Source organism: Balaenoptera physalus, assembly GCF_965194825.1.
Source record: "Balaenoptera physalus genome assembly, chromosome: 2".
NCBI lineage: Eukaryota > Metazoa > Chordata > Mammalia > Artiodactyla > Balaenopteridae > Balaenoptera > Balaenoptera physalus.
In genome coordinates, this window is record NC_138883.1 from 68,358,785 (window position 1) to 68,373,709 (window position 14,925).

The window sequence follows — 14,925 nt, forward strand, 5'->3', positions numbered from 1 at the left end:
ATGATGTGGTTACAGGTTGGACATACTAAAATACTAAACCTCATCTGGAATCTGTCAGGTTTGACTTTTTATCTTTTGTGAGGTTTGTTATTTTAAAGAAAAATCTGGCTCAGAGAAACCTGAAAATGACTTTCTTTGGCTCTTTAACACCTTCTTCACACACCACAAGAGTATTATCCAGGATGCATTTGGCCCCCTATCTGCCATGAAACCTTGGTGAGATATTTCTCTGGAGTTCCTCCAAAGCTGGAGGAGCCCACATGGCATCCTTTTACACCTCTAGGAAAGAAAGAAGGTATTCAGACTACGTTTATTGGCTGATTTCTTGGTTGGCTCCAAAATACCAGCTTTATTTGAGCATTGGTACCTTATGCTAGGAAAATATTACCTTCTCAGTCCCTCTTTTTAGATGGAGTTTGACATATTCTTCACCTCTTTTTATCTTCTTCTCCTACCTCTTCTCATGATAGGGCATAATAAGTCTCTCACATGAGTTCTAAGGGAATGGATAAAGTGATAAAGTGTTTTAAGACACAGTAATTATTTGGGTTGCACAAAAGCAAAACTTTAGCCTTGTTGTCCAAAAGATTAGAACCTCCGATTTTAACAAAATTTACAATTGCAGCATCTCATGTGAGCAGGTTTTTATTTCAGCTTAATGTTGTCTGCACTATTAATTATCTTTGAATTCTTCATAAAAAGAACAATTTGTAAATCCAAGATGTCATCATAATTATGTTTTTGTCTTCCTTGAAATTTACTTAAGTGATTGGGCAAAAATGGACTTCTCAGCAATTCTTTTTCTTCATCTGTATTTAAAAGCTTAAATTTTCTATATGTCTTTTATCCATGATTATATTTTCAAAGAAGAAAGTAGCAATTAATTAATTTGTTTGGTATAGATATGGTGACTAAATAATTGGGTCATCTGGATCTGGAATCTACTCTAGGGCCTAAAATACTTGACTGAACTGTCTATACTGGTAATGTTACTTGGATTACTAGATAAGGCTTCCTGAATTTTTTTTTTTTTTTTTGGCTGTGTCATGCAGCTTATGGCCCCGAACCCCGGCACCCCTGGCAGTGGAAGGGTGGAGTCCCAACCACTGGACTGCCAGGGAATTCCCTGAAATTTTTAATTAGAAAGACGAGACAGTCAATTTTATTTCCCAGGAGATCCAACGCAGCAGAAAATCTAATCATAAGGAAGTTTTGTCCCTAGTTTGGTTGTCTGAAAGAATAATGTGTTCCTAACTAGGAGTCAGATCAACTCACATAACTTAGAAAATCTATACAAACATTCTCCAGATGTGTGGTCAATGGTCATGTGAGGCAGAGAAATCTATTTACTCCCTTTAGTATTCAGTATATTCTGTACTTCTCCTAAGTTTTTTTTTCTTTGTTTTGTTTGTTTTTTAAATTAATTTTTATTGGAGTACAGTTGATTTACAATATTGTGTTAGTTTCTGCTGTACAGCAAAGTGAATCAGTTATACATATACATACATTCACTCTTTTTTAGATTCTGTGCCCATATAGGTCATTACAGAGTATTGATTAGAGTTCCCTGTGCTATATAGTAGGTTTTTATTAATTATCTATTTTATATATGTGTATATGTTAATCCCAGTCTCCCAATTTATCCCTCTTGTCCCCCCTTTCCCCTTGGTAACCATAAGTTTGTTTTCTACATCTGTGACTATTTCTGTTGTCTCCTAAGTTTTTGATAGACTGAATTATGTTTTGAATCAAAGATTTTAGAAAGATTTATTAGAAATGGTTAAAGGTCTACATTTCCATTTTTTGCATAATCATTTAGGGACCATCACATAACTGATTCTCCTTCTCCTAATCTTTCTGTTTTCTAATTCATTTGTCACACATTTGTTATGCACTTATTCATTCAGCTATTATCTCTCAAAAGCCTAGAAAGTCCAACACAAATTAATCTTTTAAATAACTGCCAAGTTAATTGAGTATTTTAATTGAGTATGAGTATTTAGCTTTACTTTTTCCTGTAATTCACATAACCTGTATATCATTGGCAACTTCCAAGGGCTTTTAATTACAGTAAAATACCTGTGTGCTATAAAACCACTGACTGTGTGTACCATACTTCTGACTGTGTGTACAAAATTAAGAAGTATACCAGAAATATATGAAAGTCTACTAATGCAAATAATCTTACTAAAAATAAAGTCAAAAGGTGTGCCTCAGAGATATTGTGGGTTCAGTTCTAGACCACCACAATAAGTGAATATCACAAAAGAGTCACATGAATTTTTTGGTTTCCAAGTGCATACAAAAGTTATAGACTGTAGTCCAATAAGTATGCAGTAGCAGTATGTCTAAAAAACACAATGTGCATACCTTAAATCAAAACTGCCTTATTGCTAAAAACTGCTAACCATAATCTGAGCCTTCAGCAAGATGTAGTCTTTTTGCTGGTGGTGGGTCTTGCCTTGATATCGCTGGCTGATGGTTGATCAGAGTGGTGGTTGCTGAAGATTGGGGTGGCCATGGCAATTTTTTCAAATAAGACAGTGGTGAAGTTTGCCTCATCAATTGACTTCCTTTTATGAATTGTTTCTCTGTAGCACGCAATGCTGTTTGATAGCATTTTAGGCACAGCAGAACTTTCAAAATTGGAGTCAGTCCTCTCAGACACTGCCACTGCTTTATCAAATAAGTCTTTGTAATATTCTAAAGCTTTTGCTGTCACTTCAGCAATCTTCACAGCATCTTCACCAGGAGTACATTCCATCTCGTGAAACTACTTTCTTTGCTCATCCATAAGAAGCAACTCCTTATCCCTTAAAATTTTATCATGAGATTTCAGCAATTCACATCTTCAGGCTCCACTTCGAATTCAGCGACTTCCTCCACTAAAATCTTGAACTCAAAAGTCATCTATGCAGAATGGAATCAACTTCTTCCAAATTCTTGTTAATGTTGATATTTTGACCTCTTCCCGTTAATCGTGAATGTCCTTAATGGTATCTAAAGTTGCGAAACTTTCCAGAAGGTTTTCGATTTACTTTGCCCAGGTTCATCAGAGGAATCACTCTGGCAGCTATAGCCTTACAAAATGTATTTCTTAAGTAATAAGACTTGAAGTTGAAATTGCTCCTTGATGAATGGGCTGCAGAATAGATATTATGTTGGCAGGCATCAAGACACCGTGAATCTTGCGGTACATCTCCGTCAGAGCTCTTCGGTGACTAGGTGCATTGTCAATGAGCAGTAGCATTTTGAAAGGAATCTTTTCTCTCAGCAGTAGGTCTCACAGTGGGCTTAAAATATTCAGTAAACCATGTTGTAAACAGATGTGCTATCATCCAGACTTTATTGTTCCATTTAGAGGGCATAAGCAGAGCATATTTGGCATAATTCTTAAGGGCCCTAAGATTTTCAGAATGGTAAATGAACGTTGGCTTCAACTTAAAGTCCCCAGCTGCATTAGCCCCTAGCAAGAGGGCCAGCCTGTCCTTTGAAGCTCTGAAGCCAGACATTGGCTCCTCCTCTCTAACTATGAAAGTCCTAGATGGCATCAGCTGCCAGTATAAGGCTGTTTTATCCACATTGAAAATCTACTGTTTAGTGTAGCCACCTTCATCCATTATCTTAGCTAGATCTTCTGAATAACTTGCTACAGCTTCCACATCAGCACTTGCTGCTTTACCTTGCCTTTTTATGTCATGAAGATAGCTTCTGGCTTCTTTCTTTAAACCTTGTGAACCACTTTCTGGTAGCTTCAGACTTTTCTTCTGCAGCTTCCTTACCTCTTTCAGCCTTCCTAGAATTGAAGAGAGTTAGGGCCTTGCTATGGATTCGGCTTTGGCTTAAGGGGATGTGTGGCTGATATGATCTTCTGTCCAGACCACTACAACTTTCTCCATATCAGCAATCAGGCTGTCTTGCTTTCCTATCATTTGTGTGTTCACTGGAGCAGCACTTTTAATTTCTTTCAAGAACTTTTCCTTTGCGTTCACAACTTGGCTAACTGTTTAGCACAAGAGACCTAGCTTTTGGCCTATCTTGACATTCCACATCCTTCCCTCACTAAGCTTAATCATTTCCAGTTTTTGATTTAAAGTGAGAGACATGCAACTCTTCCTTTCACTTGAACAGTTAGAGGCCATTGTAGGGTTATTAACTGGCCTAATTTCAATATTGTTGTGCCTCAGGGAATAGAGAGGCATGAGGAGAGGGAAAGGGACTGGAAAGTGGCTGATGGGTAAGCTATCCAAACACAAACAACATTTATCAGTTAAGTTCACTGTCTTACATGGGCACAGTTTGTGGTGCCCCAAAACAATTACAATAGTAGTATCAAAGATCACTGATCACCATAACAAATATAGTAATAATGAAAAAGTGAAATATTGCAAGAATTACCAAAATGTGGCTCAGGGACACAAAGTGAGCAAATGCTGTTGGAAAAATAGCACCTAGAAACTTACTCTACATTGGGTTGCTATAAACCTTCAACTTATGAAAACGCAGTATCTGTGAAGCACAATAAAACAAGGTATGCCTGTACATGAAAACTGAGAAAGGAATCAGAGTTAAGAATTGAAGAGTGAAGTAGTCATAGGGCAACAACACTAGTGTTTAACTGAAACTAGCATGGTTTTCAGTTAAACATTTCAGTTAAACAGAGGTCCAAAAATTATTGTAATTATAATTATAATGCGCAACACAAATGTCAAAATGATTCTTAAGAGAAAGCACCAAATGTTCAAAATAATGTTTTAGTCTCAAGTAGGTGAAACTAAACATTTACACTGTATTAACAAAATGATGAAGGGCAGGAGGTGGGTGGGTAGAAAGAAGTAGAAGTTTGTTAAATGCCTTATCTTAAAGAAATGTTCTACAGATGAGTTGTTTATTTTTAGTTACTATTATTAATTTTCAAGTTATAAGAGTAGTTATGTTTGTTATACGTATCACTTGAAAACAGCTTCTATTTACTGATTTAATTTTTTTTCTCTGTATCTACTTTTTGTTTTTCCAGTATTTCTGAAATGAGCCAGTTTATAAGGACTTATTTCAGCTATTACTTGGATATATTCTGCAAAATGAAATTCTAATAGTGCTTTCTCTAAGTACGTGAAACTTTGAATTTTTATTCAATCCGGATTCAATGATGAAATCTAAAACCAAAATTTAATTTGTATTTTCCCCCAAGAATCTGTTGTTAAAGCTGCCAATTATTAGTAAAATAGTCAAATATACTAACAAATGAAGAATGAAGAGGAATAATGTATGGATCAAGGATGATTGTACGTGTGGGTTTTGTCTGTGATATTACTGAGACTTACCAACATGGGGGAAAATGAATCTCACTGGGGTGGTAAGTTATCATGAAACCAGAGGAAGAAGCAGGAGGCCTGGCTAGTCTGCTGAAAGATTTAGTCAGGGTACGTGTGGAAGCACACGGGAAAGAGTGTCAAGAGATGGGTCACCAGCAAGCCTATATTCCCGACTGAGGCCCAGAATGTCTTCTAGAGATTGCCCTGACTCCCCCGGATTCAGTTTATGGGTTTAGAAGTTAACTTCCTCTTGTCCGCATCACAGATACTCTACGTGAGTACTGAGCTGGAGGATAGGCTACCTAAGCTGCTCTTGAGTCACCTCTTAACTAATGATGGGAAGGAAATGAACACTATCTAGGAAAGTACAAAATGAGCATAATGAGCGCCTTTTGCTGAAGCAGTAACTTCACTGGGCTCAGAAAGGATATGAGGAAATCCTTGGGGGAAAAAAACACGTTTCAAGAATCTTAAGTAAGCCAGCAATTCCACATGCATATTGCCATTTTATTTTTAAAGAGACAAAAAAAAAAAAAAGAGGAACTGCCCTTTCAAATATATAAAGCAATTGGATTCTTTGTATACAATACCACTTTAAAAAAAAGTATCTTTATTTACATGTATTAGGAACAATAATGAAAAGCTTAAAAGTGGAGTGCTTAAAAATGAGTTGAATATTCTTCACACATTGGAGGCTGCCTAATCATGCTTTTGAAATATTTTGAAACGATATAGGCAACTTAAAAATGGAAGTCTTCATTTTTTTTTTGGAAAAGCTATATCAAATATGTTTTTAAAAGAACATTTTTGCCTATTTGAGAGCTTCTTGCATTTTATTACCAGACCAAATATGAAAAAATACAAACTAACTCCAACTTATCGATTAATTCAAAAATTCAGGTTTTTGGGTTTTTTTGGCTGTGCTGCACGGCTTGTGGGAATCCTCGTTCCCCAACCAGGGACTGAACCCGGGCCCTCGGCAGCAAGAGTGCGGAGTCCCAACCACTGGACCACCAGGGAATGCCCAAAAATTCAGTAATATTTTTATCATTAACTATGAAAGGTGCTGAGGTTCTACCCTCGTGAAGCTGGCATGGCAACTATAACAAAACAATCCCTAAAGTTAAAATCTACCTCGAAAGGAAACTGTCCAGAATGATGGTACGTGTGCTAAGGTGATCAGTTTATGGGTGATCTTTTCCCCTTTTTTATTTTCTCAGTTTCGTGTAATGTGAATATTATCCTTAAAGTACCACTGATTGAGATCAGTGTGCTAATAGGTGCCTTATAAACACTGTCTCATCCATCTTAATGATTAATCACAATCCCTATTTTACACTTGTAGAAACTACAGCTTAAAAAATTAAAAATCATACCTCCAGCACTTATCATTGGAGTACTTTGAAACCTGGTTGGTTTTACCTCGAATGCTCACAACCACTATGAAACATTAGCAAATCACAGAACTTTTAAAGCAATATTTATTTCCCTTGAATACGATATAATATGTTAAAAGATAAAGTGAAAGAAAATTTTCCTGGACTTGGACTTTGTAAATTAAAATGTTTTTGTGAGAAACATAGCAATTCTTTATTTTCTTTAAATCAACTCAATGTCCAACTCTTCCCTTCCCGTTGGGCTGCTGGGCAGCTCATTCATCGTTCTTTAAGCTCTTCCTCTTCAAGGTTGCACCAGGGATCCAATATTATAAACAAGTTTCAAGGGGTTCTTGAGATCTATGGATATTGGTTATCTGTTTCCACTAGTTAGTACTGAAATGTCCATTGTCCAAGCCACGCGTTCCATTCAGGTCTGGGTAACTCTACAGCTTTTTTGATTATGTTTTAGGCATAGAGGTCTTTGGAGAGACTGGAAACTTGTAGCCATTCTTCTGTGGGGTCTCGTAATCTCTTTGGGGCGTTGTCAGAGAACAGGAAGTAGGTCACTTGCCCATCCCGCTCCCCACCAAAACAGCTGTAAAATGTAAAACCTCTGTTGGTGTTGTATGAAACCACCATTTTCCCCAAACACTTGCTAATCCTTGTGAGAGGTAAGGAAGGGTTAACTTGTCTAAAACTGATCTCCTGTAGATTGGCTTCCCAAAGAGAGCTGGGCTCCTGCAAAGCTCCGTGGAAACTGGCTATGACCTATGTTTAAGGCCACCAATACTTGGCAGTCTCAGGGCTTGGACCCCAGTTCCTCACTCCATCATGCCAGTCGAGGGGCCACTGCTTCAACTATGAAAGCACGGGGGCAGATTCTTTGCTGACTTGCCACTACGTGCACCTATCTGACTCCCAAGAAAGGGCATTCCTTCCAGCTGTGAACACCAAACTGGCAGCTTAGAACTGTAGCAAAGGTTCTGCATATGATGTTGCTATTGAAACTTGGCTTTTAATTCCCCCAGAGAAGGGGTTGGCCTTTCTCAATCCCGCTGCATAAAAGCATCATAGCCCAAGGATCTGAGTTGCTTTCCTAGACCCCAGAGTTGGGCTCTACTAGATTGCTGTGAGGTGCTCCAGGGTACCTGCTCCTGTCCCTTGAATGTTTCCCAGGAAATGCTGCTCAAGCGAGCCTGGCGTGTGAAGTGTGTGGCCACTTGAACCTGTTTACACGATACTTTGACATCATCAAATTAAAAAAAATTTTGTTGCTAACCTGAAGGGTATAAAGTGACATATATTGTGCTTTTAATATCCATTCCCTTGGCTATTAATGGACTGAGTGTCTTTCCTTATGTTTATTGATCATTTTTGTTCCCTCCTCTGTGAAATTCTTGTTCAGTCTTTGCCTTTTTCTTATTAATTGGTAGAAGTTTACTGAAAACCAATCTTTTGTTTCTTATATGTAGTTCAAACCTTTTTGCCCATTGTTTCTCTTCTAACTTTACCTATGTTATCTGTTTGCAAAGAATTTACATTTTCACTCCTGACTTTTATCCAAGCTTTGATACCATATTTTCTTTCTTTCTTTTTTTAATCTGATCTTATTTATTTGTTACTCTTAGAAAATCTTATTTTTGACTTGACTCAGACTAGCATAGAAGCTCTTAGAGAGAGTAGCCTCTGTCTCTTGGAAATGTTCTTGGCATTTCTCCTTGGTCTTCCATTCTCTTGGCCAAAAGTTTAGCGTATCCTTCAACCTCTTCCTTATTTTTCTTAGTAAGCTGTTTCTTCAGAGCAGTGTGTAGAATTCATAGAGTAACAGGACATAGAATTTGGGCACTCTGGTTCTGGGTTTCTTAATTTCTTTGTGCAATGATTTTCTAACAGCATCTTGATGGACATCCTCTTTTTAGAGAGATTGAAAACTTTACAGATGCTTTTAGCTTTTTGGGACCTAAGCAATGAGGCACAGCAGTATCCTTCCAGGAATTTCCTACTCTCCCTTTTAAAAAATAACCAAGTTAAGAACACTCAAATTACCATTTCTTTCTCCTGTTCTCCTTGGTCTATCACAGGAAAACCCCCTACTCAGTAGCAGATGAACATGACCATGGATCAGGGCACACTGTATCATACGGAAACCTTGTTTGTCATTCCCACCACTGATTCAAGCTACATAACCCTTCCACTTTTCACTCACAGCACCGTCAGCAACTTCTGTGTCCATAGGCTTCTTAACAAAGGTATGAAGTTTTTGTTCATTGTCTATTGCAGTGAGTTTCTGGCAGCCAGTGACTGGGAAGAAGATACCTATCTTCATCCTGAAGCAGCTGCTTTTCCTCTGAGATGCCTTGTGAAAGAGGGAGCCAATCTTATATTTCTAAGTATGTGTTGGACATCTTTCAAAATGAAGTCATCTTACCTTTCTCTTATGACCTCTCCTTCCAAACTTTTCTGTCTTGCATGGTCCCAAACTACTGTTGTACATAATGACTTGAAACAAAGTCAATTTTGACTTTTTTTCCCTTTTTTTTTTTTTTTTAACCTTTAGGCCCTTTCTAAAGACAATAAGTCAAAACACATTTGATGCCAAACAAACACACCATGATGTTACTCCTTTGGCTTTTTTCAAAGTTGGTAGAGAAAATATTTTATTGTTATTTTTCTTGCAACATGTTTCCTGGGTTCTAAGTTCAGTTGGGGAAGAAAAATGCTTATGCAAATAAACTATCATGTGCCAGTTTTCAGTGAATGAAAGCTATACTGTAAAATGTTTCTATGATTACTTAATATGCAAATAAACTCCTTTATTTACCTTTCCAAAAAAAGGGGTTCTTGGCAAGCCTCCTTTCTTGACCTTTTAGTAGAACAGTGTTGTGAGTATGAAGGCGCTCTGGAAAGGGCCAGCACTCGCTGTAGCTTTTTCTCCTGGTTTCCCATTTTCCTATGTGGTTGCCTCCAGTCCCATCTATGGGAATTTCTGTGAAAATTTACTGTATGTTGCCTTTCTACATGAGGCATACAACCATCAAAATTTTATTTCTCAGTAGCCAGCTAGGTAGAAGAAAAATCAGCTGTGATTGTAATTTTAATGAAGCAGAATTTACATTGTTTCCAGGCTGTCTGCCAATTTGTTATTTAGGAAAGTTAACCCAGATGCAGCTTAATCAGTTTGTCTTTTTATTTTAATCACAAAAAATTCTCTTGTCAAGATCAGATGAAGGGTAATAATATCCCCTTAATGGTTTTGCACACCAGACAGGAGTCAGTCCCTAACTTCAGTGAATAGGAACCAGCTGGAGGTCCTGATGGGTCCTTCTCTGCTCCCACCCATGGTCTAATGCAGTCACACTCTCTCCTCTCCCATCCAACCTGTTTCTGTTGGCTTCAGCAAATCCATCAGTAGCTGGGGTGTGTGGCCTCTTGACCAAATAGCTTGGGAAGCAAACTCTGACCTCATTGTGATAAGTCTTCCCCTGACCCATAAAAGTTTTCATTATATTAAAAGTGTCTTGGGATTTCCCTGATGGCTCAGTGGTTAAGAATCTGCCTGCCAATGCAGGGGACATGGGTTCGAGCCCTGGTCTGGGAAGATCCCACATGCCACGGAGCAACTAAGCCCATGCACCACAACTACTGAGCCTACAGTCTAGAGCCCATGAGCCACAACTACTGAGCCTGCGCCTAGAGCCCGTGCTCCGCAACAAAGAGAAGCCACAACAATGAGAAGCCCACGCACCTCAACGAAGAGTAGCCCCCGCTCGCTGCAACTAGAGAAAGCCCGTGAGCAGCAACAAAGACCCAACGCAGCCATAAATAAATAAATAAATTTATTTTAAAAAGAGCGTCTTGATGAATAGATTTGAATCTTACACTCTCACAGAACATTGGGATCACAACTTACGTCACACAGTTTACAAAGCTGATTCCTGAAGCCATCACATTTTATGTTCCATCATGTTTCTGTCAGTTAAAATGTGTGTGTGTGTGTGTGTGTACGCAGAACACTAGAACATTGTGATATCATACTGGAATACCAGAAGTTTCTTGTGAGGCAGGGTCATGTTATGGCCCCTGCTCCTAGGTGTCTACCTAGAAATGAGACTATAGCAGCCTTGATAAGCCTAGTGTGTAATGCAAAAATCAAGAGACAGAGCAGGTCCCAAACACGTTGATTATTTTCCTGTAAAAGAATAAAAGCTTCAGGGTCCATTTTATATCCTCTACCAAAATATAAATGGCTGTAACTCATCCCAGGTTCCTTTCTTCACTACCAGTCCTCACTGCCTTCCACCAGCCCCACCGTAGTAGGTAGTTATACGATGTGTGTGTCCTGGATCTGCTTGCTGTCACACCCCTTCCCTGCCCTCCCCGTGCTCCGCTCTGTATCAAGAGGCAGCTCTGGTTCCCATGCTTTTCAGACTGGACTGTGGAGGGGGCAATGGGGAGGAATAAGCCAGGGTATCTGTCTTCCTCCTTCCCTGCCAGCAGCTTTATGAATCCAACTCTTGGCGGGTGGGCCCAACTATGGTTCCAGCTTCCACTAGTGCTGGGAACACTGCCTTTGCCTTTTATCCCGTCAGTTGTGGGCGAGGGTGGCTTCCTGCTGTTGTTGATCTTTGGATTGCCCCAGTGTCCCTTGTTTGGTGTCTCAGCTCTTTCATCACCCACGGAATCAATTTTCTGTATTAAAGTCTCTTTAACTACTCAGGTGGTTTCTGTCTCCTGGCTAGACTTTGATGATACACATAATTTCCTCAGTACATATGAAATAACCTTTCAGACTTTTTTTTCTAAATCTCTATAAAGACTGAAAATTATTCAGTCACCCACAGAGGGCAAATCCAAAAATAAAACTGCCAAGGGGGAAGCCCAAGAATGTGCAACTTTTTAATTTACTCTGATACATCTGTTGACTTGCTCTATTTAGAATATATTTTTTTAATTAAATATTTCCTCATTAAAGATGATGTAGAAAATGAATCTCCACTTTAATAAATTTGAAGAAGATGAAATATTGCTTTTTACCTATTCGTATCATTTCTCTGGTTAAACTTTACTGATTGTTAGATTTTTACTTTTACAAAGAGAATTATTTCAGTAGTTTGTGGAGACTGAAAAAAATCAGCATATAACATTTTGCATTACTTTTCTCTGGTTAACTGCTACAAAATGTGAACCCAGTAACAGTAAAAGTAGCTTCCAAGGTTTCCCACTTAATTTCAAACTGAAGCAATGACTTAGAGTAGAGCCCTTTCATCTTTCCTCTATTTGACATTAAATATTGACTTTCAGTAAATTGCATCTTGACATTATTCCTCTGCTTTTCAGTGTAAGATGACAGAAATTTTTATAAAATAAGAAATAATATTTGGTGTGTATGTGTGTGTGTGTGTTTGTCTGTGCACATCTGTGTGTCACACTTTCTGTTTGTTGCTGTATATTCCCCCTGAAAAAAATGGTGAGAGTTCCAAGGAAAAAAAAGGCACTGATAAGGAAGAGTTAGATATGACATTGTAATAAAAATAGTTAGAATCTGAAATACCTTTTGTAACCATTTAAATGGCTTCCATTCTCCCTTTTCCTTTATTTCTAAAACAAAAACTCTAAGCCTAGTTTTTTTGTGTTTTTTTTAAACATCTTTATTAGAGTATAACTGCTTTACAAGGGTGTGTTAGTTTCTGCTTTATAACAAAGTGAATCAGCTATACATATACATATATCCCCCATATCTCCTCCCTCTTGCGTCTCCCTCCCACCCTCCCTATCCCACCCTCTAGGTGGTCACAAAGCAGGGAGCTGATCTCCCTGTGCTATGCGGCTGCTTCCCACTAGCTATTTTACATTTGGTAGTGTGTATATGTCCATGCCACTCTCTCCCTTCGTCCCAGTTTACCCTTCCCCCTCCCCGTGTCCTCAAGTCCATTCTCTAGTAGGTCTGCCTGCGTCTTTATTCCCGTCTTGCCCCTAGGTTCTTCATGACCTTTTTTTTTTTTTTTTTTTTTTTTTTAGATTCCATATATATGTGTTAGCATACTGTATTTGTTTTTCTCTTTCTGACTTACTTCACTCTGTATGACAGACTCTAGGTCCATCCACCTCACTACAAATAACTCAATTTCGTTTCTTTTTATGGCTGAGAAGATGTGGCACATATATACAATGGAATAAGCCTAGTTTTTTAATTGCCACATTGCTTTTATCAATGTTGAAAGCGCATGCCAGGTACCAAATTCCTGCCATGGGCTGTATGTTTTACTTGCCTGTTTCTAATCATTATTAGCAAGTTAGACATTTTTACTCTCATTTTACAGATGGAAAAACTGAGACTCAGATGTAAATTAATCACTCAGTGTACAGAATTTAGGCAGCAAACTCAGGATTCAAGACAATGTAGTACTCTTTTATTTCACTGAATTACTTCTCTGTGAAAGAAGGAAAGCAAACGAAAAACATTTTTGAGCCATTTATTTATGCATAGGACTCTGTTAGGATTTTTTGAAGACTTTAAAGTTGAAAATATTGACTCTACTCAACAGAGCTTACAATTTAATTTGAGAAATAAAGTGTCCCAGGTCATAAACAGTAACAGAATAAATGGCAATCCAGACTATGACCATGAGAGTGTCAGAATAGTGTGGATAAAAAAAAAAAAACCTCTGGAGTATTAGGGTCATGTTAATCAGGGGTGTTTTCTTTGAAGGATTAAATAATGAGAGATTCAAAAGATAACAGAAGATGCAAAGTACTGAAAGAGAGAGTGAGAGGATTGGTTTGATTGAACCAAGTTAATAAATAATGAGTAAAAGAAATGGGAAACAAAATAGATAAGTTTTAAAAACTAAACTGACTTCACCAGGGTAATTAGGTAAGAAAATGACATAAAAGACATCCAGATTGAAAAGAATAAAATAGGAATAAACTTAACAAAAGAAGTACAAAAGTTGCACTCTGAAAACTATAAAACATTGTTGAAAGAAATTTAAGAATACTTGAATAATTGGAAAGACATCCCATATTCATGGATCAGAAGACAATATTGTTAAAATAGCAGTATCCCTGAAATTGATCTACAAACTCAGTGTAATCCCTACCGAAATCTAGCTGGCATCTTTGCAGAAATTGACAAGCTGACCCTAAAATTCATATGGAAATTCAAGGGATCTAGAATAAGCAAAAAAAAAAAAATCTTGGTAAAGGAGAATAAAGTTGAAAGATTCACATTTACTGATTTCAAAAGTATTACAAAGCTATAGTAATCAAGACTGTGTGGTACTGCCACAAGGATAGACATATAGATCGATGGAACAGAACTGATAGTCCAGAAATAAACTCTCATGTTTATAAACAATTGATTTTTGACAGGGTACGAAGATAATTCAATGAGGAAAGAATATTCGTTCAACAAATGGTGCTGGGACAACTGGTCACACAGACCACATGGTTCTCTATTGTCTTTCTCTTGGCCCAGTTTACACATTTCTCATACCTGCTTTGTGTCTGTAAGCATTTGATTTTCCAACCTTGATCAAGTCCAACCATTCACCCAGTGCTTGAATTCTGCCTACTATTTCCCTGAAAAGAGGTTCTAGCATATGCTTGAGTATGTCGTATGGCAGGGATCTCCCTTACATTGAGCTCCATTACTTAAATCAGTAGTTCTTTACAGGGAGAATTTTTAAGTGATGTGATTATTTTTATTTTTCATAGCAAATAGAGGATGATGTTATTTAGAGGGTGTGGGTGGACAGAGATGGTAGATGTCCCACTATGCATGTGTCAGTTTTACACAGTAGAGAGTTAATGGTACATGACTTTCAAATTTTTGAAATTTGAAATTAATACTTGTGTAGGGGGAAAATGGTTTACAATTATTTGAGAGACTAGAAAATAATTTTACATATTACAACAAAGTTTCTTCCTTACAGTTATAAACTCAAATTTCCAGGGATGCAATACTGTTTATATCAAGGGAATATTGCACTATGTTTTCTGAGTGATATTCACCATTTCAGAAAATCACATCAAGAAAACAGTGCCACTCATTATAATTGAGTCACCTATATAACTTACCAGTGTCAGTTGGCACACATAGCTGCCACATGCAAATATATAACAAAGGAAACCTGAGACTCTTTTTAACAGACTTAGAATGAAAAATTGTTCAATTAGTGAAGATACACAAGATACAGGGATCTTGTTGAATTTTATTAATAAAGATTGTT

At 37.6% G+C, this 14,925-nt stretch overlaps 1 protein-coding gene, 1 long non-coding RNA gene and 1 pseudogene across 4 annotated transcripts in view; 1 reads left to right on the forward strand and 2 right to left on the reverse strand.

Annotated features, from left to right (window-relative positions):
• The window catches only part of LOC309656174, an 822,990-nt gene that overhangs the window by 304,012 nt on the left and 504,053 nt on the right, over positions 1-14,925 (reverse strand). The gene's annotated exons all lie outside the window — the stretch shown is intronic.
• PRKD1 (protein kinase D1) overlaps positions 1-14,925 on the forward strand; it is a 466,527-nt gene that overhangs the window by 15,709 nt on the left and 435,893 nt on the right. The gene's annotated exons all lie outside the window — the stretch shown is intronic.
• Positions 6,463-9,020, reverse strand: LOC309655617 (small ribosomal subunit protein eS6 pseudogene; annotated as a pseudogene). The gene has a single exon. The product of its transcript is annotated as a small ribosomal subunit protein eS6 pseudogene (transcript).